This window comes from Xenopus tropicalis, chromosome 5, assembly GCF_000004195.4.
Source record: "Xenopus tropicalis strain Nigerian chromosome 5, UCB_Xtro_10.0, whole genome shotgun sequence".
In the NCBI taxonomy this organism is placed as follows: Eukaryota; Metazoa; Chordata; class Amphibia; order Anura; family Pipidae; genus Xenopus; species Xenopus tropicalis.
In genome coordinates this window covers 44,838,988-44,865,736 of record NC_030681.2, presented here as the reverse complement: position 1 = coordinate 44,865,736, position 26,749 = coordinate 44,838,988, and the positions used below count along the sequence as shown (strand labels likewise).

At 36.9% G+C, this 26,749-nt stretch overlaps 1 protein-coding gene across 1 annotated transcript in view; it reads right to left on the bottom strand.

Annotated features, from left to right (window-relative positions):
• mthfd1l (methylenetetrahydrofolate dehydrogenase (NADP+ dependent) 1 like) overlaps positions 1-26,749 on the bottom strand; it is a 129,372-nt gene that overhangs the window by 19,233 nt on the left and 83,390 nt on the right.

Genomic DNA, 26,749 nt, shown 5'->3' with positions numbered 1-26,749 from the left:
AAAATACCAATTTTGCCTGACAATGGGGCCTTAGAGCATCGAAAGCTTGCAATGTATTTTTATTGTTAGCCAATATAGGTATCATTTCTACAGTACTCTTGTATTTGTGTGTTTTTTTATTATTTTTGACACTGGCTAACACGGTACTACAGTTTTTGTTTTGGGATGCAAAAATAACAACCCCCACAAAATGCATGGTTTAAGCATGTATCTGTCATGTCTACTGCAAACACTTTGCATGGACAAAACTATCTTATTGAGTAGTGGGGGACTCTATCCCTCCTTTATATTGCTTTCTACCAGGCTACAAGAGTGGAAACTTGTGGCATGTGAGCACTTTATGGAATGCAGCTATGAGCAAAACAGTTTAGTCTAGCGTAAGTGCTACATTTTCAGAGAGCAATGCTTTTCTGCTCACGTTGTTAAAGCATGTATGGCCATTATAATAGGGAAGATGATCCTGCCACTTTGCAAGGCACTGTAAGCACTCTGTAGGTTAGAAACCAATCTTTTAACTTGAATCACTAGTAATACATGGTGTCAGAAATTATTCTATAATAAACTGATGCTTAAAATACTTTAAATAGTTTAAGAACTATACAATGAACAAAGCCATGTCCTAATGGAACATTACAGTATTAAGAAGAGATAAAGTATAGTGTATGCCTGCACTGCTCTCTATCCAGTGTGTCAGTGACAGGAAAGTGTTATACTGGGTGTGGGCTACTATAGCAGGAATTTGCTAGGGTAAACATAACAGAAAAAGGTGTCTCCTTATCGCATAATACTAGAACAAAAGCAGAAACCTCTGTACATTTGAGGTATGATTTGCCGAGCAGCTTACTGTATCTTCCAAAGAAAGAACACAGATTTACTAAAATATCTGTTCTGTCTTTAGCAAATCATTTCTCAGCCTATATGGTTGGATTCAGCAGTCATCTTGATAACGTGCAGTACTTTCTTCTGCTGTAGGAACCATGCCTATAAGTGTGCTGCAAACAATTGTAATTCACAAGCAGCCACTTCAAATAAAACTCAGCGTTTATATTGGAATGTATGCTTTGGAACTTTGCCAAACTATAGGTCTATGAAAGCATGGGTTTTCATATTCCATGGGTTCAAGAGTACACTGTAAGGTCCACTAGGGCAGGGACTTATGTGAATGGTTAAATAATGTTCATAGTGTCATGTGATATTTCACTAACATATCAATTAACACAGATGATATCTTGAGATGGGACACTTTAAATAAAGTACAATACTATTCTCTTGCCAAATCTCCCCCTTTAGTGGTTACGGCTAAAATTAACATAATAGCTGGGTGAACGGTCTGTTCCGTTTTGGAAAAGTTCCTAGCAATGAGGTCCAAAGTACCAAGATTGTTCCTAAAAGAATGCAAACACAACAAGGTTAAGCACAGATTGAGATGCCTGGAATATCTTGGAGTGGATATCTAAAAGGCACAAGACAAGTTCAAGGCCTCCAACCTCAAACAATGCCAAGTTGTAATTAACAAAAAGCAATTAAAATTGTTACTCCATTTGTGGATAATAAACAATATATAAAACTATAGACTGCTCAAGGTCTACCATCAAAGAGCCATGAAATTAAATCTAATTTATATTAGGTTTGAATGCTGATCAATGGTAAAATACAGTCGTTCCTGTCTCGCCGCACGCGCATGCCGAGCTTTAACAGAGAAGTCGGCTTTTCACTCAACCGCACATGAGATTGTCTGGGACATTCGGCAGCAGCGCGAGTAGGAAGCGCTATCGACAGGTACTCCGGTGCTGTTTTCTCCTAACAGGGGCACCAGCCCGGGGTACAAGGTAGGCGATTTAAGTCACTTGGGGGTGCCCAACATTTTGGCACCCCCAAGTGACTTTGCCTTTCCTTCTTTTTTAAGTTATGGAAAGATCCCTTATCCGGAAAACACCAGGTCCTGAGCATTCTGGATAACAGGTCCCATACCTGTAATATTAAACCAGTATCAAGTACAGAGATTCCCATAGCTGTCCTCTTCTGACAGACTGTCTATGTTACAAATGAGAAAAAAAAAACCATTGGGCCAATCCCCTATCTGGTTATTACACTGGAGGAAGGCTATCTCATAAGAGAAGGATGGTTGCAGCTGACAGCTTGAGAACATTCAGCTTACAATATTATTAATACATAAGCTACAAATCAGTAATAGCTGTTGTCTTAGCTTCTATAAAGGTGGTTCTGATTGATTGTACAGTACCAATGTAAAGATCTGAAGGCATAAACTAAGGACTATAAAAAGGGTTTAATATATATTTCTACTTATACACTGCTAGAAAATAAAAAATCAGTATGCTTTTTCCTTTACGGAACTTGAGCCCACAAAGCAGATGCTGCTGAAGGAATCTGGAAACACCCAAAAGGCAATTCTTTGTTCAGATGAGAATACCCAGATGTAACCTAAGAAGCATCAACTGTTTCCATCAACCTATTTGCAATGTCTCCTAAGCCTTCTGACAGAGTTCCAGATGCTGCTGCTATAGACCAATAAATCAAGGTGTAGCCTTGCTTTGCACTGAAGTTGTTAAGGGACAAATAGATTTATTACAAATAAAGGTGTGACTGGAACGGAGTCAGATAATGGGCCAAGCAACATGGCTCATAGACTTTGAGAAAATAAGGATGAAATCCCCTGAAATACTTGGCATGTGCTAAGGGGTAATGTAATCTATACTCACTCAGCAACTATTAGACAATTTAAACATACATTACACAAACAATACATTTTCTGGACATTTACATTGTCCAAGACTGATTTTGTCAGAATGTTGTCAAGACTTTCATAAGGATATCTGGAATCTTTACAGATATGGCTATAATTCTTATATTACTAAACAGAGTCTTTGTTACTGAATTCTGATTGATGCCTCGCAGAAAGACAGTTTGGCTGTGAAGAATTCCTGGTTACTAATTCTACTCAAATAACTTAGGTGACCTGGCAAGGTAATGCATATTTGGTGCACAATTTACCATCTAAAACTAAAAACAAGTTACAGTGTTATGTTTAAATCTGTTTTTAAGTCTTGGGCCAAAAATGGTCTTTAAGCTGTTTTCCTACAGAAGCACCTTGACGGCAAGTTGAGTAATTATGAAAAATGTTAAAGCTCTGTGGAATAGGCTGGTGCAATATAAATAAAATAAAGAATAATGGTCTGAGAATTACTGGTCTGTTCAAAAAGGTAAAGAGACATATTAGGGTAAGTCTGGCACTTCAATCATGTGGCCTTGCTAGCCAAAATACATATAAAACTGTAAGACAGCAAACTGCCTGTCAAGAACTTACAGCATAACTAGCTAAAGCCACTAGGGTCACAAAGCTTTGCACTGGTATGGGATCTGTTACCTACAGTGCACGGGACCTGGGGTTTACTGGATATAGGGTATCTTATATTTGGATATCCATACAAATCTGCTAAAAAATAATATCAACATTGATTAAAACCAAGATTGTTTTGCCTGCGATAGGAGTTAATTATATCTAGTAGGATCAAGTACAAAGTAGTGTTATTATTACAAAGAAAAATGAAATCATTTTAAAACATTCTGGCCTTTCTGGATAACAGGTTTCAGATAATAATCCCAAACTAAAAATGGGCGGGCGTTAATAGCCAGCAGCTCACTCCATGTTTAAAGGGGTTGTTCACCTGTGAACTTTTAGTATGATGTTGGCTTTGCTACAACTGGTCAGCAATTGATCTTCATTTTTATTAGCATTTTTTTTTTTTTTTAAATCTAGTTGCTATGGCCCTGTTTAACCTAGCAACCAGACTGTGGTTTGAAAGGGACAGGAACGTGAATAAAGGAGGGCATAAACAGAAAGATAAGTAATATAAAGTAACAACAATTAAAAAATTGTAGCCTCACAGAGCAATGGTTTTTGGCTGCTGGAGTCAGTGATCTACATTTGAAAGCTGGAAAGAGTGAGAAGAGGAAGGCAAATAATTAAAAACTAACAAATAAAAATTGAAAACCCATTGTTAAGGATAGGCCATTTTATAATATACTAAAAGTTATCAGGTAGGTAAACAACCGCTTTAAATAGTATTTTGGGTGCAATCTTTAAAGTGTCTACTTGCCACTGGCTCAACACAGGTATGGTAAATGTGCAATACTCCAAAGTGCAACAATTAAATCCATTTTTTGCATGCAACAGAGAAGAATATATCATACTAACGCAGAACCTTTTAAGCTTGGAGCATTGCTCTTTATTTAGGTCTATTAACATTTAAAGGCACTTAAGCTGTTTCAGATCATTAGAACACTGTCCATATACTAAAACAAGTAAAGATCTTTCCTTTCTGCCCACTTCCCTCACTTCTGTCATTATTTCATCCCCCCTACTTTTCTTATTGTCCACTACATATACTGTATAGCCTCTGGCCAAAATGCAGCTCTCTGTTTCACCTTCCATAATACTACCCTCCCTTTCACTTTGCATCTCCCTGCTACAAACTTCAATGACCCGCCCTTCTGTGCAATACTCTTTTCTCCATCAGCATTTATATTTGATAGCCCTCCTCCTTGCTTATATTTGCTTCATTTCAATGTACGGTACTTCTGCCAGATACCTTTTTCTTATCCTGCTTTTATTTACCCCTCCTGTACTACTTATTAATACCATTCTAGGACTTTCCCTTTCCTGTTTTTTTTCTGTCAAATCTATTCCGTCAAACCTTTTCTGTTTTTGTTTTGTATTGTTTTCCCAAAAATTAAAAATAATTATTTCAAAGCAGAAATTGGTGTTATGCTGTGGACCTATATAAAACATACTAAAATAGGAGATACATTGCCATCAGTTTAAAATCAAGGACAAAAGTTGCCTGGGAGAGTGTCAAAGTTGCCTTTATCAATCCCTACCCTTGCCGCTATTCTAAAGGTACATAATCCATTATTTTTTAATGTGACTTTTCTTGAATGGGGTGTAAATATTTATTTATTTAATGAATCCCCCCCCTCCCAAAAAAAAGATTTTATAAAACACCCTTTCTATGCCATCAGAGTATTACATTTTATAATTATGCAATGGGTTTCAAACAGTTATTGGATATATGTCACAATGCAGATTCTAATCCCATTCATAAAAGCATGTTAGAAAGTAAAAAAAAGATACTCAGAGGTGTAACTACCATACGTCGGGGGGTGAAGTGGGATATACATCCACTGGCCTGCCGCCCATGCAAGAATAGCTTGTTCATAAAAGGACTTGGCCTCTGTGTCTTTATATGGATGTTGAACTTCTCAGTAACTTCTCATACTGTTAGGGTGAAGTATTTTCTTTATATCAGAATTAAACATTAAAAAAATCTAATGTTACAGAATAAATCAAACTATTCAAACCTTTTTTTTGTTTTTTTGGTTTTTTTTTTAGGAAAAATGTCATCCTACAAGAGGATAGTAATGATGTCTCAATATAATTTTACTTTCACAATGTTTTTGGGCACAGATTCAACATCATTTGCTGATAGTGTTACTTTAATACTGAATGCCAGCTCTGAAGAGCAGCTGTTGAAAAATCAGCTAATTTATTCTTTAGGAGTACTAAGGCTGTCATCACAACTTGGCAAAGCCAAAACCACACTCATTGTTCTCCTTTGTTCGCCTATAACTGTATAAAATATTAATTAATATTAAGATTAAGGATGTGCTGTACAATTATAGGCCTTGGCTTTGTTCAGAAGTCATTTAATTTAATATCATCTTTCAATTTACTCTTCATTAGATTCCCCAGCCTCCTTAGTGGTCTGAATGCCATTTAAAAGGTGCTACTCCTAGTGAAGCACCTGCCCAATGCCTCATCCTTTGTATGAATGGAAAAAGGGCCTTCATCATACAGAAAGCCAGGAGATATTTTTTGTCTTCCTGCCATTTATATTTGCATCCAGTCTAAAGGCTAAGTATTGCTACCATGTGAATAACTTCATAGACAGTTTTTCTGTTTCTATTCTTTTGCTTTCTCTTCTGCCTAGTTCTCTTCTCCAGTAAGCTGCCACTGCCCTTTGCCTGAATTTCAAGTTATGATTTAAATTTATCATACTCCTTTGAAACATCATTAAGTTATAAAATGCAGATCAGATGACTAATCTGAATACCATCAATTAGTTGAATTATCATTCTTGTGCTATTGTATATTCTGCAAAAAAATACCCTATGACCAGAACTCATCTGAACTCAATTTTACAGCACACAAAAAAAAATGTTATTCTGGATATTCCTTAGAACTGTTATTCAATCAGTAAATTACACAAATTACATTATAGGGCTGATCTTGTTACGGATACGACAATAACTCCAAACTAAAAACATGCAATTAGGACACAATTTAAAATGAAAGCTCTCCCCAAAACTGGCATATATAGACTAAAAAATGCATTAGGCAGATCACAGGACCAACAATAAAATTCTTATCATAGCTATGTTTTGCCCCAAACAGTTGAATTGGAATTTAGCATGTACTGGTGTGGTTTAGTCTGCTGCATCTTAAATTATTGGTGGATACTTATAATTTCTCCACCTTTTCCTAAACCTGTCTGGGCCCTTTTGTCAGAGAAAATCCTTGCTAAATTGATATATTTAAATCAGGTGCTACTAAAAACACAAGTGCCAGGCAACTGTGTAATAGAAACGGCTCACCAGATTCCTTGATTGAGCTTCTGCCCTGTACCACATTATAACTTAAAAATCCTGCAAAGTGCAATTTTGTGTTCATTTTTTACATCAAAATGATGTCTGTGACTGATTCTTTAGGTACCAGTGTGGGGCATCAACTGATAAAGGCCACGGTGGAAAACCTTGATGGTGGCGGCAGCTCCAGGGCAATTCGCAAGAGAAGGCGGGATGGAATCATTGGCACCAAGCATAACTATACAGAAGTGTAAGCAGTGTCTTTATACACAAGATCTTTTAATGAATGGCATGTCTCGCACAGTAACTGTGACTACCTTTGCATTTACCATTATGTGTTTAAAAAAAATAAAACAAATCCTTAAAAAGATATGTCATTTTCTGCTCAGCATGTTAATACCCTTTGCATATTTTTCTCTACTGGCACTGTTTTCTTTCTTGTGCATGATACCCTGAAGACAAATGATCTGTACAGTGTAGAAACAACCTAGTACCCCAGTCCAAACATATGAACATCTGGAGTAGCTCTCACCCCAGTAGGGCAATACTGAAGTACACTACATTCAAAAATTTCAAGCCACATATGCTTTACATTAAGGGTGCCATCTTATATGCTGGGGAGTATTAAAATGATCAAAGCAAGAGAATACGAGGGTCAAAATACAGACATACATTGTAAATGGCAAAAGATGCTGAATATATACATTTTAATTCTATACTTATAAACACTGAAATAAGAACATCCCATTAACTTTTGGCTTCACATATATGTATCAATAATGCATTACAACATCCACTAGCGCTATAAATCATCTGGAACAAGCCAGTGAGAGTCTGCCATTACAGGGTTTTTAGGTTAGGCATAAAAACTCACAGCTTGCAACATCTGACAAAAGAAATTATGTGAAAGTTAAAGGAGCCTGGTCATCTCTGGGCAGATGCACCGGAGAGCTGACCCTAAGAAATATTAACCCTTACAGTATTTTGACATTTCACTAGCTGAGCCCTCTGAGATCATAGGGGCTACACATAACTCATTTGACACAGAGGCCTCCAAATGGAAAGATCTATACAGGTATAGGACCTATTATCCAGAATGCTTGGGACCTGGAGCTTTCCGGATAAGGGATCTTTCCATAATTTGGATCTCCATACCATTAGTATACAAAAAAATTATTTAAACATCATTTAAACCCAAAAGGATTGTTTTGCCTCCAATAAGGATTAATTATATCTTAGTTGGGATCAAGTACAAGGTACTGTTTTATTATTACAGAAAAAAAAATATTTTTAAAATTTAAAAATTTGAATTATTTGCTTATAATGGAGTCTATGGGAGACAACCTTTCTGTAATTCAGAACTTTCTGGATAACGGTTTCCAGATAAGGGATCCTATACCTGTACTACATTCATATAAACGTAACAGCTTTAGCCTGAATACATGCTACAATTAAGATAGGAAAGGAGGAAGTCAGTGGTGGAGAAATGGGTCAGAACTGGGATGTGGCCTTTCATTTCTTAAAAGTCGTTGTTGTTTTGGACAGTAGGAGGAAACTCACGTAAACGCCACACAAACATGTAAGCTTATTTCTGACAACTCTAACCCTACTGTGCACACCTGTGGTTGAAAATAGTTGGGATATACAATAAAAGTCGCTCTCGGCTTAATATGTTTTACTATTAAAAGTCTTAACTTTGCCCGCATTATTGCTTTTGAAAAATTTACCAGTAAATGTTACATGATGAATAGTCGGTATGGGTTACTTGACAAGTGACTACCATAAGAACGTTTATTACATTACCCCCTAAGTTTGCCCAGGTGCAGTAGCCTATAGCATTAGCAGATACCATTTACTGGCCACCTGTTGGAAACACAAACATTATTGGTTTACTATGGATTAATGCACCTGGGCAAACAGAGGGGCTAAGGCTGATGCCACACGTGGCGTTTTTACGCTGCGTATTTTCTCAGCCTAAAAATGCCGCTCAAGCCACACAGCCCGACTATGGCGTTTTTCAGCCTAGTACTGGTGACGTAGCAAATCCCGTTTCCATGGTGCTAATAGTGGAAAATAGTAAAGACCGCCGCGTATTTCCGCTAGGTATGGCAGCTGCCTTTGTGTATACATAGGAATAGCTTGCTGTGCAAATACTGGCGTATTTCGGCAAACGCTTGACAAATCCGCACTAAGGCGTTTTCTAGCGTATTTACGCATTGTGTGGTTTGCTTCGAGTCTTTTCAAGTTATTTCTATGGATGATGATATCGTGCGTTTTTCAGCCGCCGAGAGAATTAGAAAATAGGCATCTGCCTAATGTTTGTAACGGTCTAAAGTTTAAAGCAACAGTAACACAACACAAGTAATTACAACTTGCTTCAGAAACAAGAATATAGTTTGTTTAAATAAGTTGTTGTGTAGCTATGAGGGCAGCCATTTTAGCTGAAATAGGGCTAAATCGCACATTAAATGGCAAGTTAAATGGTAGATAACATATAAGCTTTATAGAATACAACAGGTTCAGTTCGGGAATCTAAATCCATTGTATTCTGCAGAGCTTATCTGCTCTGCCAACAGTTTCGTTTCTACTTTTTCAGACTGAATGGCTGCCCCCATGGCTACACAGCAGCTTATTCATATAATCTATACTTATGCTTTTAAAGCAAACATTATATATTATTTACTTTACAAGACTTTCATTTGTTGGTATCACTGTTTCGTTACACACAGCAACCAATTGACAGGTAGCATTTACTGGTCTGCTGTTTACTTGATAGGCTATTTGATATGGGCAAATGTAACACTTTTTTTTTTATTTTTTAACATTTATGGTTAGTGTCTTATTACTTATGGGCACTGTAAGTTCCACTACACCAGCAATCATACATGCTGCATAATATTTTGGTGCTTTAAAAAAAAAAAAATTAAAAGATGTTTATTAAGCTATAAACATAGCTTCCAACTGTCCCGATATTTGTGGGACAGTTCCTCTTTTGACAGCTCAACCCGCAGTCCTGGATTCTTACTGGAAAGTCTCTCATTTCCCTTTGATCTTCTGCACTGAACGCTAAAAATGCTACAAATTTAATTAAAAAAGTAGCTTTTGGCAGAGAGCCCAGAAATCTTAACAAGCTTCACTTGCACTTAGATACATTGTTTCTCACATTTAATTAAATAAGTGGGCTTTTAGCAGAGAGCCCAGAAAGTTAACAAGCCACATCTGTAGTTAATTGTAACTAATAAGTTAAACAGGTCTCAAGGGGGAACGGAGACTTGCAGCTTAAAGGGCAATTTCAGCTTTTTTAACTGTAATAACAAAAAAGACCCAAAAATCCCCAGAAATGTGTTCAAACTTTAAATAACCTGCCAAATTTAGTCAAATGGGAGTGGTATCTAGGGGGTGTGGTCAGAAAAAAGGGCGTGGTCAAAATTGCACACAGCATTTCTTCTTGTCCCTCTTTCTATTTATGCCAAACAGCAAATTTAAATCTAGGCAGCTTTCCAGCTCTCCTGCAGTAATGCCAATTCCCACAATACTTTGCATCACAGAAGCCAAGAAGTTGTGGGAAATAGAGTACTGACTGGAGGATAGATGATTATTATTGCATTGCTTCAGTGGTGGTAGTAGTATAGTCAGAACCAGAAGTGCAGGGAATAGCCAAAGGATAGACAAACTGTTTCCAACTGCAAAAATGTACAAATAAGTTTGAAGTAATTGAAAATTTGTAATGAATGTAAAATTAGAAAAGTGCATTGCTTGCTTTCATTGGGCAACATGTTATATTTAGGTTTACGAATGGTATGGTTTCTTCATTAAGTGATGTATAAATGGCCTGAACTTAACTAAACCTATGTAACCAGTTAGAAATTGCTTTCATTTTGCTTTTCCACCCTTAACATCATATAAGACTTGTAACAAGCTAATGAGCATCAGGTTGAATGTTTGTCTATCAGTAAAATATACCTATAGGAAAAAATGGCTTCTGTTTTCAAAAGAACACAATCAATTAAGTTTCAATACTGATGTGAGGAAGGTAGACAGAGACATCAAAGTAATGGGGAGCTAGGAGTGGCCTTTGGAGAACTGGTATTAAATGTGTGCTAGCACTAGCTTCAATAGACTTTTTAAAGGAGATGTTGTATTTTTGATATTGGTAGTGACCAACCCCAGGCCAGAACTGAAACTAAATACTGTTTCAGCACAGCTTTATATTTTTGTCAGAACAGGAAAATTCTTGAAATCTATCCTGTATGTTCCTACTAAGGCCTTATTTGAAAAACTTTGCTATTTCTAATAACTTGTGTTTTTTTAGTGCACAAAGTGAAGATTTCTTCTGCTGCTACTCTAACCCTCCTACTAACATAAAGCTTCGCCTCTGGTTTCAAAGAATGTTTTGTCAAATCTAGTTTCTTAGTCGGCCTTAATCCATAATGCTCTTTGATGTACCACATGGAAAGCGGAGAACACTGCATCAGATCAGCGGGTTTGCCAGAACCAAAGGGGACTGTAATCTAACCTTGTAGTGGTTACACCAAGCAGGGATAAATAAACACTTTCCAAATGTGTTACCCCTGTAGCTACTAAACACTTCAAGTAACCTAAAGCAGCTGTTTGGTATTATGCATCCACATACCCCGTTCCACCAACCTTTTATCAGCTCAATAAGCTATGATAAATTACATTATCAGCATTAAATATCAGAAATAAATACAAGTATAGGGAAAGCTTTTCAGAATAGTTTATTAATGTTTAATAAAATCATATTCATATCTTATTTGTTTTGCAAGAAAAAAAAAAAAAAAGTTTCTTGACCTCAAAAAAAATGTCCTGCCTTTTTCTACTGGGCTAATAGTTTACTTTCTGGAATAAAAAGTTTAAAAGTCCAACTATCAATATAGAAAATAAAGGATTTTGTGGATCAGTACTAAAATACTGGGTTTCCAGTGATTTTCTCTAGTAGATCTAGCTCCTTGGCAAGGACCTAGGTGTCTCTTTGTTATGATCATAACTTGCATTGGTGCTTTCTTATTTCTATATACAGGTATGGGATCCGTTATCCAGAAACGTGTTTTTCAGAAAGCTCTGAATTACGGAAAGCCCATCTCCCATAAACTCCATTTTAATCAAATAATTCAGAATATTAAAATTGATTTTCTTTTTCTCTGAATAATAAAACAGTACCTTGTAATTGATCCCAACTAAGATATAATTAATCCTTATTGGACGCAAAACAATTTTATTTGGTTTAATTTATATTTTATTGATTTTTTAGTAGATTTTAGATATGAAGATCCAAATTACGGAAAGGCCCCTTATCCAGAATACCCTTGGGTCCCAAGCATTCAGGATAATGGGTCCTATACCTCTACTGTGCAATTATTTCATATACCATGCCATTGTTGTCTAGTTATGTGTTTCTTGAGAAGATTTACAGATAAATAAAACCTATAGAGAGCTTTGTTCAACATAAAGGTGATAAATCATGAATTGCTATTGTGATCTTTTCTTGATCTTAATTTTTTTTTCCCTAATTTGGATTTTCAAAATAAAAACTGAAAAAAGCAAAAAACAAAATAAAAAACTTGCAGCCCAAAAAACAAAAAAATAATAATTGTGGCAAAATGTAATGCAAAATGAAATTAATGAGAATGTTAGCCTACTTACAAGCTTATTCCCCTTTAAGTAAACCATCTTTGTCTGATCAAATAAATTTTTTTTCATGTTTTTTATTGATTTGGAAAACAAATGCATTTGGAAACTACAGCCCAATTCATGTGTTTTTTTATTCCACTGGAAAAATCTATAAGATGCTGGCCATGACTGATGCCTGATGGTACACACACACACACACACACACATATAGCCTATCAATTTTCATCAAATGACTGACTTTGAATAGCCCACTTTGGTTCATAGATACATATCTTTCATCCCAGTGATTGGAGGGATATTGACCACTGTAAAATGAGCATAAGTCTAAGGCAACTGGACTTTGTTGAAATGTTTTCAAGATCACTCACCCAGCAGTTTTTTCAGTTCATCATAGGGACTTTTGAAACCTTTAATGGTAATGCTGTTACCAACATCCAATCACAATGATTCCACTGAACTTATTTAGTTCAGTGTTAGCTGAAATTCACAGAGGTGTGGAAGTGTGATCCAGTCGTAATGGTACAATGAATCTCATTGAGCCAAGTGTTATTTGAGCAGTCTATCTACATCTAAGGAAGTGGAACACTCCTCTGAGGACAGCAGTGTGTACATTTTGGAAGATGCTTGGTTAGAAAGAGGTGTGAAGGAACCATTAATGCCAAAGTGGAAAAAACAATTCCTACACAGAGGATGGGGCCTGCAATACCACTTGTCCGCAATGTACAGTATAACGTCGCTTTGACATTCTTGATGGTTTCACAACAAACTACACTCAGTTGTGTAAATTAAACATTTATACCTGCTTTAATGAGATTTATAGTACCAGATGAGTGAAACATTTCCAAGTCCAGTAGCTTTAGACTTTTAGACAGATTAATCACTAGAGAGATTTAAAAATCAAGATTCACTATTTAAGAAATAAAGTCCATCAAAAAGACGACATTACAAACATTACAAGATAAAATTCAACAACTTAGATATATGGTTCTCAGAAAAAAGGCTTGGTGCCCAGCCTATAGACCACTTTGGGTACAATTTGTAAGGAAAGTGAAACATCCTTAGAACTTCAAGATAAAGGTAATTTTAGCTGAGCTTTTGTGGGAATACCTATTCTCCTAGATATTCTTAAAACTATGACTGACTGACTGACTGAGTAATGTTTTCAACTATTAGTAACCTTGTTGTGAGTTAACGGGGGCACTGAAATGTCAAAGGGCATTAAAATAGTTCAACCATGACCTACATCCACATACTGTAAAATCATAGCCTCTGATATTACTACATTTTGAAATCTGCACCTGTAGGGTCAATTTGCAATAAAAACGACCTTACGAGTTCCACAAGGCTTCTATTTATGGTTTCTTTGCTATTAAGTAACCTTTCTCATATTAGGCCAATTTTTAGAGTGCACACATGTGCTAACATGTTATATATTAATATAGTATTATTTGTCACTGCCCCAATGAGTTTACAAGTGGCAAACCCAAAGTGGTTTAATAATCTCAAACCCTAACTTCACAACAGACAAGAGTGTTACTGGTTCAGATAGTTACATAGTTACATAGGGTTACATAGGGTTGACCAGAGTCCATCAAGTTCAACCCATCCAAGTAAACCCAGCACACACAACCCACACCTACCAATCTATACACTCACATACATAAACTATATATACAACCACTAATACTAACTGTAGATATTAGTATCACAATAGCCTTGGATATTCTGATTGTTCAAGAACTCATCCAGGCCCCTCAGGCATTAACAGAATCTGCCATTACCACATCACTAGGAAGGGCATTCCACAACCTCACTGCCCTTACAGTGAAAAACCACCTACGCTGCTTCAAATGGAAGCTCCGTTCCTCTAATCTAAAAGGGGTGACCTCTGGTGCGTTGATTGTTTTTATGGGAAAAAAGAACACCCCCTATCTGCCTATAATCCCCTCTAATGTACTTGTACAGAGTAATCATGTCCCCTCACAAGCGCCTCTTTTCCAGAGAAAACAACCCCAACCTCGACAGTCTAACCTCATAGCTTAAATCTTCCATCCCCTTTACCAGTTTAGTTGCAAGTCTCTGCACTCCAGCTCATTAATATCCTTCTTAAGGACTGGAGCCCAAAACTGCACTGCATACCCAAGGTGAGGCCTTACCAGGGACCTATAAAGGGGCAAAATTATGTTCTCATCCCTTGAGTCAATGCCCTTTTTTATAAAAGACAGTACTTTATTTGCTTTAGTCATCATTCATACATTTTCCAACATCTGGCTGGGTTTATATTGGAATAAAGTCAAAAGAAAACCTTTAACCTACACGGACCATTCAGAAATAAATTCTAAAACCACAGTCTTACACAGATTTTGTTTCCTATGATTGTTGGGTCCCAAATCCACTGCTGAAAGTTCATCTGCTATCTAGTCTACATAATAAAAAGTTGGAACTCTTAAGGCTTCCCCATTAACCAGAAATAAACTTAGCTGAAGCTTTATAGAAGGTTCTAAAACTTGATCCTATTATGAACTGGGTTAATTTTTTTCATGACAAACAGATATAAAACCAGTACAAAAATATCTATAGCCCCACAAATTCTGACAATATATTTTAGAGGGTTAAAAGAAAATGGTTTGGCCAAAACAATTTTTATCATTTCGTAATGTATCCAAGGTGGTCTAATTTTTTTTTTTCCAAGAAAATCACATTCCTGTTTCATGTCAGTCCCTCAGCAAATTAAAATAACTAGATCCAGCTGTCAAAAACATGAATCGAAATTCTTATACCAAGTACTGTATATATCCATTCTGTACTGGAAATTAAGTATCCACTGACATCTATGGCATTAGATCTAATTACGGCAACAGAGAGAATTGTTTCGGTGCAACCTACATAAAAAAAAACATATATATCTATTAACAAAATAAAAACCTGAGGAAGGGCAATTAAAAAAGAATTTTAACATCAGGGTGGATGCAAGAATTGAAGAGAAAGCAGAGAGTCTTTAAGAAAACAAACCTATTTCCTTTCAAAGCTAGGGCAGTAGGCCAATCACGTGACGTCAGAAACACTATTATTCAGCTACTCAGATGTTTATTTTGGAAAAACAGATTATTTTGTCTAGCTCAACCCATCACAGCATTCATAGGCACAGTAGAGCCTGAAGAAGGACCAAATGCAAATACAAAAAATGAAGTTTCCAACAGAAGGGCATTACACGCTTATTTTGTTGGTGTTCTTAGTACAAGAAAGGTCACAAGACCAAAGTGTTCTCTTGCATTATGACAGACACATAAGTGACCTTCTCAATGGTCAAACCCCTTATATACACAGGTCAGTATAGTATGCATGAAATATGTAAACAGGCTTCCCTTCATCTATTATTCTTAAGATTTAGCTTGATTCTCTAGGGCCATTTAAACCTCTTAGTGGCACTTCTGCCCAAGGCCTGGCAGGAATCTTACTTCACCTCTGACTCCCATTAGTGGACTTGGATCACCTTCAGTGGAACCTCCTGTACAATGACACATACCAGTGTCTAATAACTCATTCACAGGGCCCTGTTCCCTGACTTCACTATGGGCCTAACTCCTTTGGGGCTATTCCTTTACTGAGACCTAAGTCCCAAGCTCCCCAGCACCATCTACCCTGTTTCACAGGTGAAGGACAATGAGGAGGAGCAACCTGCTCCCACATACTATATAAAACTATCACGGGATTTGGTCATCACCCACCTAAAAGAATACATCCCATCCAGGTACCAGGAACTGGATGGAAAACCAATAAGGGTATTCCTTATTTTCTTATAGCTAATACCTTGTAAAAATACTCATTTTAAAATGTTTTGTTTTCAGTATTGGATCTGACTTAAATGTCATGCTAAACATTGCATGTTTTTTGTGGCTCTGCAGACATCCTGGTGAATTTTAAAAAGCTATTTTTTAATAATGATTAACTATTAAGAAAACATAATACTTTCATTTTTTTGTTTAAAGGGGGACACTGGAGAGACCTTTTTGTAGAAAAAAAGCTGGGAAAGTAACTGAAGTTGTGCTGAAGTAAAGCCACAGTACTATTTAACAATGTATAACTGTACAGTTAATTACATGTTTAACTCTACATTACTTGATAAATAACAAATTAAAATGTTTTGTCATATAGCAAACATCAGGTGTTTAATGCCTCTCACAGTTGGCTGTTAAATGGTAGTTACCTGAAACTGCCTGCACCAGGTTTTTCAAATGATAGCTCAAAATGCTCTAACGTGGGCTAAGTGAATGTGCTGGCAATTCAACACTGTAAAAAAGCGCAATGTGGCCATTTTTGGGGGGTATTTTGCAGTGAGCAAAAAAATATATACATACAGTGGGCAAAACACCGATATGTGTGCCATAGGCCTCTCGATGCAACTTCCACGATTTCAGGGAAATCACGCCGCCGCGTATGCCATCCCACCCTTCGCCGGTGGGATGGCATTTCTGGGAGATTAGTCGTCCGCGAACAGGGAAATTTGTCGCGGGCGACTAATCTCCCTGTGTGCCAGAGCCCTAAAGAGTTCATAGATAGTGTTTGTATCACTTTGCTTTTGATGTCAAATAAAAACAAGAAACAAGTATTGTATTCATTATCTTTGAATAAGATTTTCATGCACTTGAAAGTTATTTTGTAATTCTTGATGAGGTTGCACTGTGTGCTCAAGTGACACTTTCTCTGAAGCTATAGTTTGAAGTAGTGCTGCTTTAATAACATGCCAACAATAACATTCCCAACCATTAAGATTAGCAGTGCATAGTGTAGAATTCGCAGCTGTATGAATTAAACCACCACTTTAAAATGCAGACTTGCCAACCAACATCTTTTTTCATTCTCAGATTAATTTAGTATATGATAATCTGATGGAGCTTGCCTTGCTAAGGAGTGTTTTGCCAAAGCCATGCACCAAATAATACAGTTTTTAAATTTGTTGTGTTTCTTCATTCTATTTAAAATTATTTTTATTCAATTATATACGTTGAACTTAACCAACAGGTTATAAAAAGTACAGATCTGTTATAGGAAAAAAAAATTTTTCAAAAAAGTTAAAATAGTGCTGCACCAGCAGAATCCTGCATTGAAACAGATTTTATTATATTTAATTTTGAAATTTCAAAGTTCTAATGTGTAGTGCTGGCTCCTTCTGAAAGCTCAGACTCAGGCACAAGGCACGGAAATGGCTGTCTACATGCCAATATTGCAACTAAAAAAATGAAATTTTAAATGGTAGAGTGAATTATTTGCTATGTAAACAGTGTAATTAAAAAAAAAGTATACTAGAAAAAATTTAACAAAGTTTTACATTCTGCAGGGGCTGCAATGCGACCTGAAATTACCCATATCAGAAGAATGAAGATATGAGTCCTAGCTATTGCATTCACAGGTATCTTGCCTACTTGCTGAAATGTAGATAAATGTAGACAAAGCCAGGGTTGTGTAAAATTGTAAGAGCAGGGCACTTATTTCGATTAACTGAAATGGCTATGCCTTGCTAATCCCTCCCTCATTTATGGTGGCTGACACAACATTATTAAAGTATCTGACTTCATCACTCCATGTATTTCACACATTTTGACAAACATCTTTCTGACATCAGAGGCACACCAGCATAAATGCATGAGGAGACCTGGCATATGCAACACAAACACATGTAGAACAAGTACCAACCATAATGCTTTGTTGCTTTTGTCTACCCTGTAGATTCTTTATATAACACATACAATTGTTATTTGTATTTAGTGGCAGATACACATGGAGCTAAGGAACATTATTATGTCTACTTGACCAAATCATTGCACTGCATCCAGATGAGCCAGTGCACACATAGCATAAATTTTTTCATTTTAAGGGAACTTAATATTAATAAACTTCCAATAAATATTTGATTTTATTTGAAGCTGCTGTCCATATTTTACACAGTGCTGGGATAAGTACGACAGGAGATGGTGAGGAGTGAGCATCTGTCTGGTTGCTGACATTAGGCTAATGCCAGACGAGGCGTAGGGCGTATATTTTCGGCAAGCGGAAAATCACTGGCTGAAAATAACATGGTGGTATTTTCGGCAAGCATTTTTCTGCTTGCTGAAAATTTATGCCCTACGCACGCCTCATCTGGCATTAACCTTACTTGATCTACAAGGTGCAACGGCCGGCGTTTTTGCAAGTGTTGAGTGGCTCCTTTTCTTGTTCAATAGTGTAAAATCATTAAAGAATCCAGCTGTATTTTCTTCTTTTTCCATTATTATTGCACTTTGTTACATTATGCAGTAGTGCATATTAAATGTGGGATGTCCATACAGAAGTCATATACTAAGAAATGGTTCTTACTAAACCAGCTATTTAATTTTTAAATAGAATATTAACTTATGTTATATCGCTCAAACACAAATCAGGGCTGTATAGAGGTGATGGCAGACATAATGGTATGCAATAAAAGCAAATACACCTACTTCTTAGCACTGCATGTAAAAGAATATAACCATCCCACAACTTCCCCTCCACACACACATCAGCTCATGTAGTAAGACATTTGTCTTGGTAGGCTAGATGATGGCATCAAATCAGATGTCTGCTTTCTCACCAACATGGTGGAACGAAAAATGACATTTTCAAACAGCACATATCATCTAAGATCCAACAGGACTGCAGGATGGTCTGTTGAAACGGGGGTCCTGCCTATTATATCTGGCTGAAATTGTGAAAACTGCCCAACCAAATCTGGGTAGGTAACACCACCTTTAGTTCACCTGTTATTAACCACTGGCAAAAAAATTACACTGTTGACTTTCTTATCAAACCTGTGAACATCTGATTCATCTGGATGGCAGCTAATATAATTATTGTTTAGAAGAATGGCATATCTGTATGAGTCCAGTCCATACTGATCAGCTGACAGTAGCTAATTATAAGATCAACTGACCAGTTTTTGTTCTACATATTGCTGAAAAATGCAACCAATGTTCTTATTTTCAAGCAAAAACGGGAGTTAATTGGCTCAAATGCAAGAGATTAGCTAATTTTGTAATTCAAAAAAAATGTGGGAATCCAAAACACATCCCAAGCTGCAAATAGACTAAGAGATTGGGTACTTCAATGTTTTGGAAAAGAATGTATTTTCTATACAATATTTACTAGTTTTAATTACAGATGTAGGGTTAGAGCACTGTTTTACTCACAACATGTATGTAATAAATATATTATAATACATATTCTATGCATAAGGGGGAGTGGTAATTAATATTTTGAATGTGCTGCTCATGGATACAATTTGTCTTTGAGAATGTTAGTTTGACATCAGTGATTGGAAAGCTTTTGGAAAGGGTACTAAGGGATAAGGATGCTTAAAAACATTGCAAATCACAACACTGTGAATTTGTACCAATTTGTTTTCTTGCATAATAGATCTTGCTAGACTAATCTAATTGCCTTCAATGAGAAGGTGAGCAGGTACCTAGAATCTTGAATGGCAGTTGATTTGACTTACTTAGACTTTGCTAAAACATTTCATACAGTACAAACACGGTTACTGATTCAATTATGGAATATAGGCTTACATAATATTTGTACTTGGGCAGAGAACTGGCTAAAGAATAGATTGCAAAGAGTGGTGGAAAATGGAACATTTTCTAATTAGACCAGTGTGGTTAAAGGAATATTGCAGGGGTCTGTAGTTATCCCTTTGTCTTTTTAACTTATTGATTAATTACCTGAAGGTGGGCACTGAAAGTCTGGTTCCTATTTTTGCTGATAATACTAAATTGTACTGATCTATACGTTTTATGCAGGATGTGCCACTTTTCAGAGCAATTTTAGTAAACTGTAGACCTGGGCAACAAACTGGTAAATTGGTTCAATTTTGATAAGCGCAAGTTGTACACTAAATGGTAGTGTGTTGGGGGCATCCTTAGTTGACTCAAGGCAGTAACTCAAGGCAGTGTCATGCAGTGGCTACTAAAGCAAATAAATAGCAATAAAAAAGCAGTGCTGTCCAACTGGCGGCCCGTGGCCCCCCACCTGTCTGGCTGCTTTGATGGCTTACCTTTGTGAAAGCTTTAAATGGTATCAGTACTAACTGGCCCCCTGCATGGTTCTCACCTCAGATTCAGGCTGTAATCCCTCTGTATTGTTTAAAAATGCAATCCCCTGTGTTGTTCACACCTTTTAATCCTTGCATTGTTCAACCACTGCATTGTTCACACCTCAGGCTCAGGCTGTAATCACCCTCATTGTTCACACCTCAGACATTGTAGGTACTGCCTGGACTATGCTGCCTGTGTGTATGGTGCACACACAGGGAGCATAGGGTAGGCAGATTATGGCACAAAGGCAGCATAGGGCAGGCAGAGTGCTGCCTGTGTGTGTCATACTCTGCCTGCCCTATGCTGCCTGTGGGAGGTGAACATGGCAGGGGTTTGTTCTGGGAGTTTGTTAGCAGTTGGAAATAGCCATTAAATGGTCCCTAAGGTGTGTAATTATGTGCTGGGGGTTGCTGCGCTATCCACAGGGGAGGAGGCGGCAAATGGATTTAAGGGTATATCTTAATATGACATAATATAATTCTTTTACATATGAATGACGGTAGATATTCCCGCAGTAAGGACCAAGCATTTGGGTTTTTGCTGCACTATCACCATTGTGATAAAAGAGGTGTGGTTTGAAGTGGGTGTGGTTTAAAAAAGGGGAGTGGTTAAAACTGTCTTCTATTAGCGGCCCTCCACCATGTATGCGAGAGACATTCCGGCCCTCGGCACCACAGAAGTTGGACAGCACTGGCTTAGAGGACAATATAGACAGATAGAGGGGGATCCTTTATTCCCCCACAGAAAAGATCAAAGCACAAGAGGCCGCCCTTTAGATTAGAGGAAGGGAACTTTAATTTGAAGCAGTGTAGGTGGTTCTTCACACTGAGGGCAGTGAGGTTGTGGCTTGAGCGATTTATATATTATATATATATATATATATATATTATATATATATTATATATATATTATATATATATTATATATATAAAAAAGGGGCATACAGGCTACAAGACGATTCTTTATTGGATTTCCAAATCTACGAGTTTCGATCCACTGAGGATCATCGTCAGGGTGTACACACACACACACACATATACATCCTGACGATGATCCTCAGTGGATCGAAACTCGTAGATTTGGACATCCAATAAAGAATCGACTTGTAGCCTGTATGCCGTGAGTGCCTTATGATAAATGGGTGTGTGTTTATCTGTATAAGCATGTGTATTTATGTGCGCTGGGAATTCTTTGGGGATGAACTGAAATAGAGTTGGACTTGTTTTTTCAAGTGAGTCTTGTATGGAGGTTTTCTGTTTGAAAATATCAACAATTGCACATAAATGGATGTGAAATGAGCCTAAAGCTGGCTTAAATACACTTTAGTTGACCCCAGTAATCTCCCTACTTGTATGCAATAATAAAGAGAATAAATGAGCTTTTGTGCAAAGGTACCTTATCAAACAAAAGTAGAGGATTATAAGAGTGCATACAGCTGCCGTACAGACTGAATAAAAGTATATATAAAAAGAGGGAAATATAGAGAGGGGGGTAGTAAAAAATAAATTCAGCTATCCCATAAAATCCAATCAATTCTCTAATGTGGTAATGAAAGAGCGAGAACTAACCATTTACTTTGTGAAGCATTTCTGTAATCTACTGTCCACGGATGTTTTCACATTAGCACCTACAATTGATAAATGAGGGGATACAAATCAAAATACTCTTGCTTGAAAAGGAAACAAAAGATTATTCTTGATCCAAGACTGGAGGTGCTTTTACTAAATCATTGTTGAAGTGATGCAAGTCCTACTTCCCTTCCACAATTCTTCCTGCCAAGCAGTGATGTCACTGCTTCGTAATAATGTCACCGGGGGTAGAGGTCACAGCGAGTTGAGATAAGGGCTATACCAGTGCTAATTGCATTCACCTCTTGAGTAATACAAGATATTTTTAGCTAATGCTTATTCCATTGCTCCTAAAAAGGCAGCCATTCAAATGTTCACCACGGCAGGTAATACAATAACGGAAATCTCTATTTAAAGGATGCAAAGGCTAACAACACAGATTGCAAGAGTTATATAAGGTCCCTAAATGCACATTTACACCATGCTGTCATACTTTAAAGCGCTATAATATGCCTAACAATAATACTGGATCATTCTCCTGATATTAGAATAAATCGTAAAATGATTAATAATAGAATTTTAATGAATTACAAAACCTTCTTACAAATGTTCATAACACTGTGTAAATAATGTATACATATTACTTTCTGGAACATTTGCAGGAATGGATAAGGATGGATGTAAGTAAACAAACAATTGACTGCTGTTTAATTAAAAACATGTACAAATAATATAATATAGGGAAAAAAAATCTCCAGTATTAAAAGTTTAATAATATTGTTAATGGCAGAGATAGAGATTGAAATATGAAGGGAATTGTGCAAGCATTTTAAGCCTAATTAAAGTTTATGTAAGACTGGCACCTCCATGCTTGCTTGCAAAATCTGCAAAAATGTCTCCTGGCCAATGCATTGGTCACATAGAGGTATACTTATTAAAGAAATGTATTTAGAAATATTTCTATTAAACACAATAGGAAACATTAAATGGTCAGAATATGCCTTTAAGAGCACACTGAATATTAGCATTGGAATACTGGGTGTCAGGCAGATAAGTGCTAAGCCGAATTCCTTTTAACACAGAAGCTTAATATGTTATTATAGTAGATGAGAACAGTTTTCTTAATATACTGATTTGCTTCTCTCGTTCGTTCTTTGCTCTGCCCAGTTGTTTCCACAATTTTTCTAGATTGTTAGCTCTCAGAAATAAAATTTCTAAATATTATATTACTTTATTTTTTATAGAGTACGTCTTTTACAATGATTTCACATAATGATTTCACATTCTTGTTTATTAAATGTCCAACTATTTCCTTTAATACAGTTTTGATAAAAGAAAAAAAGGTCTTTAAAGTGGTGCAAACAAGGGTTTGGCACAGTGAAGCAAGGGAAAGTGACCTAATATGGTATCCATCTTTTATGAATGAATTCTTCCTGTACGTGAACAAAGAAGCCTTATCAAGGCCTTTTGACATATTTTCCTGAATTCCAGGAACCCTTCTTGTCAGGAATGACTTCCGTCTTTGGTTCTGATAATTGTTTGCAAAGAAAAGCCAATCTCTCCATCGCTTGCCAATGAAAGAGTGTTAGGAAGTGGTGCAGTGATCTGTCTGCATATGATAACATGAAGGAAGAGCTCTTTTGGAAATCAAGCATCGTCCCTTCTGGGGATATGAACATATCATGAATCTTTCTACTTGAACTGTACACCAGGAAGTTGGGTCACAAGGCTTTGGAATTTGCATGTTTACAAAGTGAATCACTATCTTTTAATAATTGAAGCACATGATGGCAATCCCATTTCTATGTGCACACTATGAGACATGGATGTTACTCCATAAGGGTAATTAGAGACATTTCTCTTACAACCTTGTTCAGCTTTTAGGAGTAGCCCCTATAACTGCAGGAAGGTCCCAAAATATCTTGACAGTATTGCCCTTTAGGGGCATTGGTTGGAGTCTGGATAATGACCCAATGGGTATTAGGGATACACCCACAGGACAGGACTGTTTATGTGCTTCAGTGCATAGATGGGAGTATGCGGGGGCCTTATGCTAATAGTTGTCTTTTTTAAATTTCACTAGCAGTAGATATAAAAAGTCTACACACCCCTAGTAAAATGTCAGGTTCCTGTGCTGTACAAAAATGAGACAAAGATAAATCATTTCAGAATTTTTTCCACCTTTAATGTGACCTATAAACTGTACCGCTCAATTGAAAAACAAACTGAAATCTTTTAGGTGGAGGGAAGAAAACCAAAAAAACTAAAATAATGTGGTTGCATAAGTGTGCACACCCTCTTCTAACTGGGGATGTAGTTGTGTTCGGAATTAAGCAATCACATTCAAAACCATGTTAAATAGGAGTCAGCATACACCTGCCATCATTTAAAGTGCCTCCGATTAACCCCAAATAAACATGCCTCCAAAATTGATGAAAAGACGAGAAGAAAACTGGTCAGGGAGGCTACCAAGAGGCCAACAGCAACATTAAAGGGGCTGCAGGAATATCTGGCAAGTACTGGCTGTGTGGTACATGTGACAACAATCTCCCGTATTCTTCATATGTCTGGGCTATGGGGTAGAGTGGCAAGGCGAAAGCCTTTTCTTACGAAGAAGAACATCCAAGCCAGGCTACATTTTGCAAAAACACATCTGAAGTCTCCCAAAAGCATGTGGGAAAAGGTGTTATGGTCTGATGAAACCAAGGTTGAACTTTTTGGCCATAATTCCAAAAAATAAGTTTGGCGCAAAAACAATACTGCACATCACCAAAAGAACACCATACCCACAGTGACGCATGGTGGTGGCAGCATCATGCTTTGGGGCTGTTTTTCTTCAGCTGGAACTGGGGCCTTAGTTAAGATAGAGGGAATTATGAATAGTTCCAAACACCAGTCAATATTGGCACAAAACCTTCAGGCTTTGGCTAGAAAGCTGAACATGAGGAGGAACTTCAGCTTTCAGCATGACAACGACCCAAAGCATACATCCAAATCAACAAAGGAATGGCTTCACCGGAAGAAGATTAAAGTTTTGGAATGGCCCAGCCAGAGCCCAGACCTGAATCTGACTGAAAATCTGTGGGGTGATCTGAAGAGGGCTGTGCCCAGGAGATGCCCTTGCAATCTGACAGATTTGGAGTGTTTCTGCAAAGAAGAGTGGGCTGTAATAAAATCAAAAGGTGCTTCAACAAAGTATTAGTTTAAGGGTGTGCACACTTATGCAACCACATTATTTTAGGGTTTTTGGTTTTCTTCCTTCCACCTAAAAGGTTTCAGTTTGTTTTTCAATTGAGTGGTACAGTTTATAGATCACATTAAAGGTGGAAAACGTTCTGAAATGATTTATCTTTGTCTTATTTTTGTACAGCACAGGAACCTGACATTTTACCAGGGGTGTGTAGACTTTTTAGATGCACTGTATATGATATAAAACATACAAATATTCAAGCAAGTTCTGTTCATAGTTATCATTTATGAGATTCTTAGAGGTCCAATAGAAACTTGCTGTTGTGGTTCTAGTAAGTACTGTGAAGACCAATGTTAGAGATACTAATAGGGATGCACCAAATCCACTTTTTTTGGATTCTGCCAATCGTTGGTAAAGGATTTGGCTGAATACTGAACCAAATTTGAATTCTAATTATGAAATGCGAATTAGGTTTTTAAAGGGTTCAATGTCGCCTCGCGCAGCAAAAAAAAATCAGCTTCTGTGTTTACATGACAAAAAGTCACATGATTTTTTGGATTTGGTTCAGCCGAATCCGAATCCCGACGAATACCGAACCTAATTCTGGATTCGGTGCATCCCTAGATACTAATAAAGGTATAAACTGACAAACTGATTAGCACAGGTCCCCTAGCTGCTGCTACAGAATCACTACGGTAAATAAGATGTCTGTATTTTTTATATAATGTAAACTAGAGTCAAGATGTTCTCTATAAAATGCAATTTGTTAAAAATAAAAAAAAGGATTAAAAAACATTTTTATAGATTTTTGAGCAAGCTACGTGCAAATACACCTCTCAGTGAACTTGAAAGTGTAGGAAATAAGGAGGGGCAGCACAAGCTCCCAAGTGGAAATGCTTTCAATTTAGGCTCTGAGCCAAACTGTGACTCACAGTAAGAAAATAAACAAGTGGATCTACTGAATGACCCTATAGTGATTGTGTCATTACAGAGTCAAACCTAGATCAATATGGATACTGACAGATATGTTAGGTATGCAGGCAGTAACGTGCATTTTCTACACTGTTAGGAACATGTGCACTCACATGGGCTCCAATGGGTCGTGGATACTCAAGGGATTCATGTTTGAGGTAAGAAAAACCTGGACGTTTCCTCTGCAGCAAAGCAATTGTTACATCAAAGAATAACTAAATCCCAGGATTCTAAGTATGACTTACACAGGATTCTTTTTTGTATTGTGTGCAATGGCTTTTAACTGCCTTTTAACCATCATAAATAAACACATTTTTAAAAAGAGACTTAAATGATGGGCTTTTAATTGCTAAACTATTAAGTATTGTTTTCGCTTGCTTTCAGTAATCATTCTGTTGAATGAAATGTGTTTTCATCATGTAAAAATCTAAATAATTTATGGAAATAGGGACAGCTGAATATGTGGAGTGTGTCTTCTGTATATTCCATTATGGTCTGGGGGCATCATATGATGGGTTGCCTGTAAACGCAGAGCCAGCATTATGATAAATAGCAACCTGTGTGGAATTATCTATTTATCCATGTAACTGGTATAACCT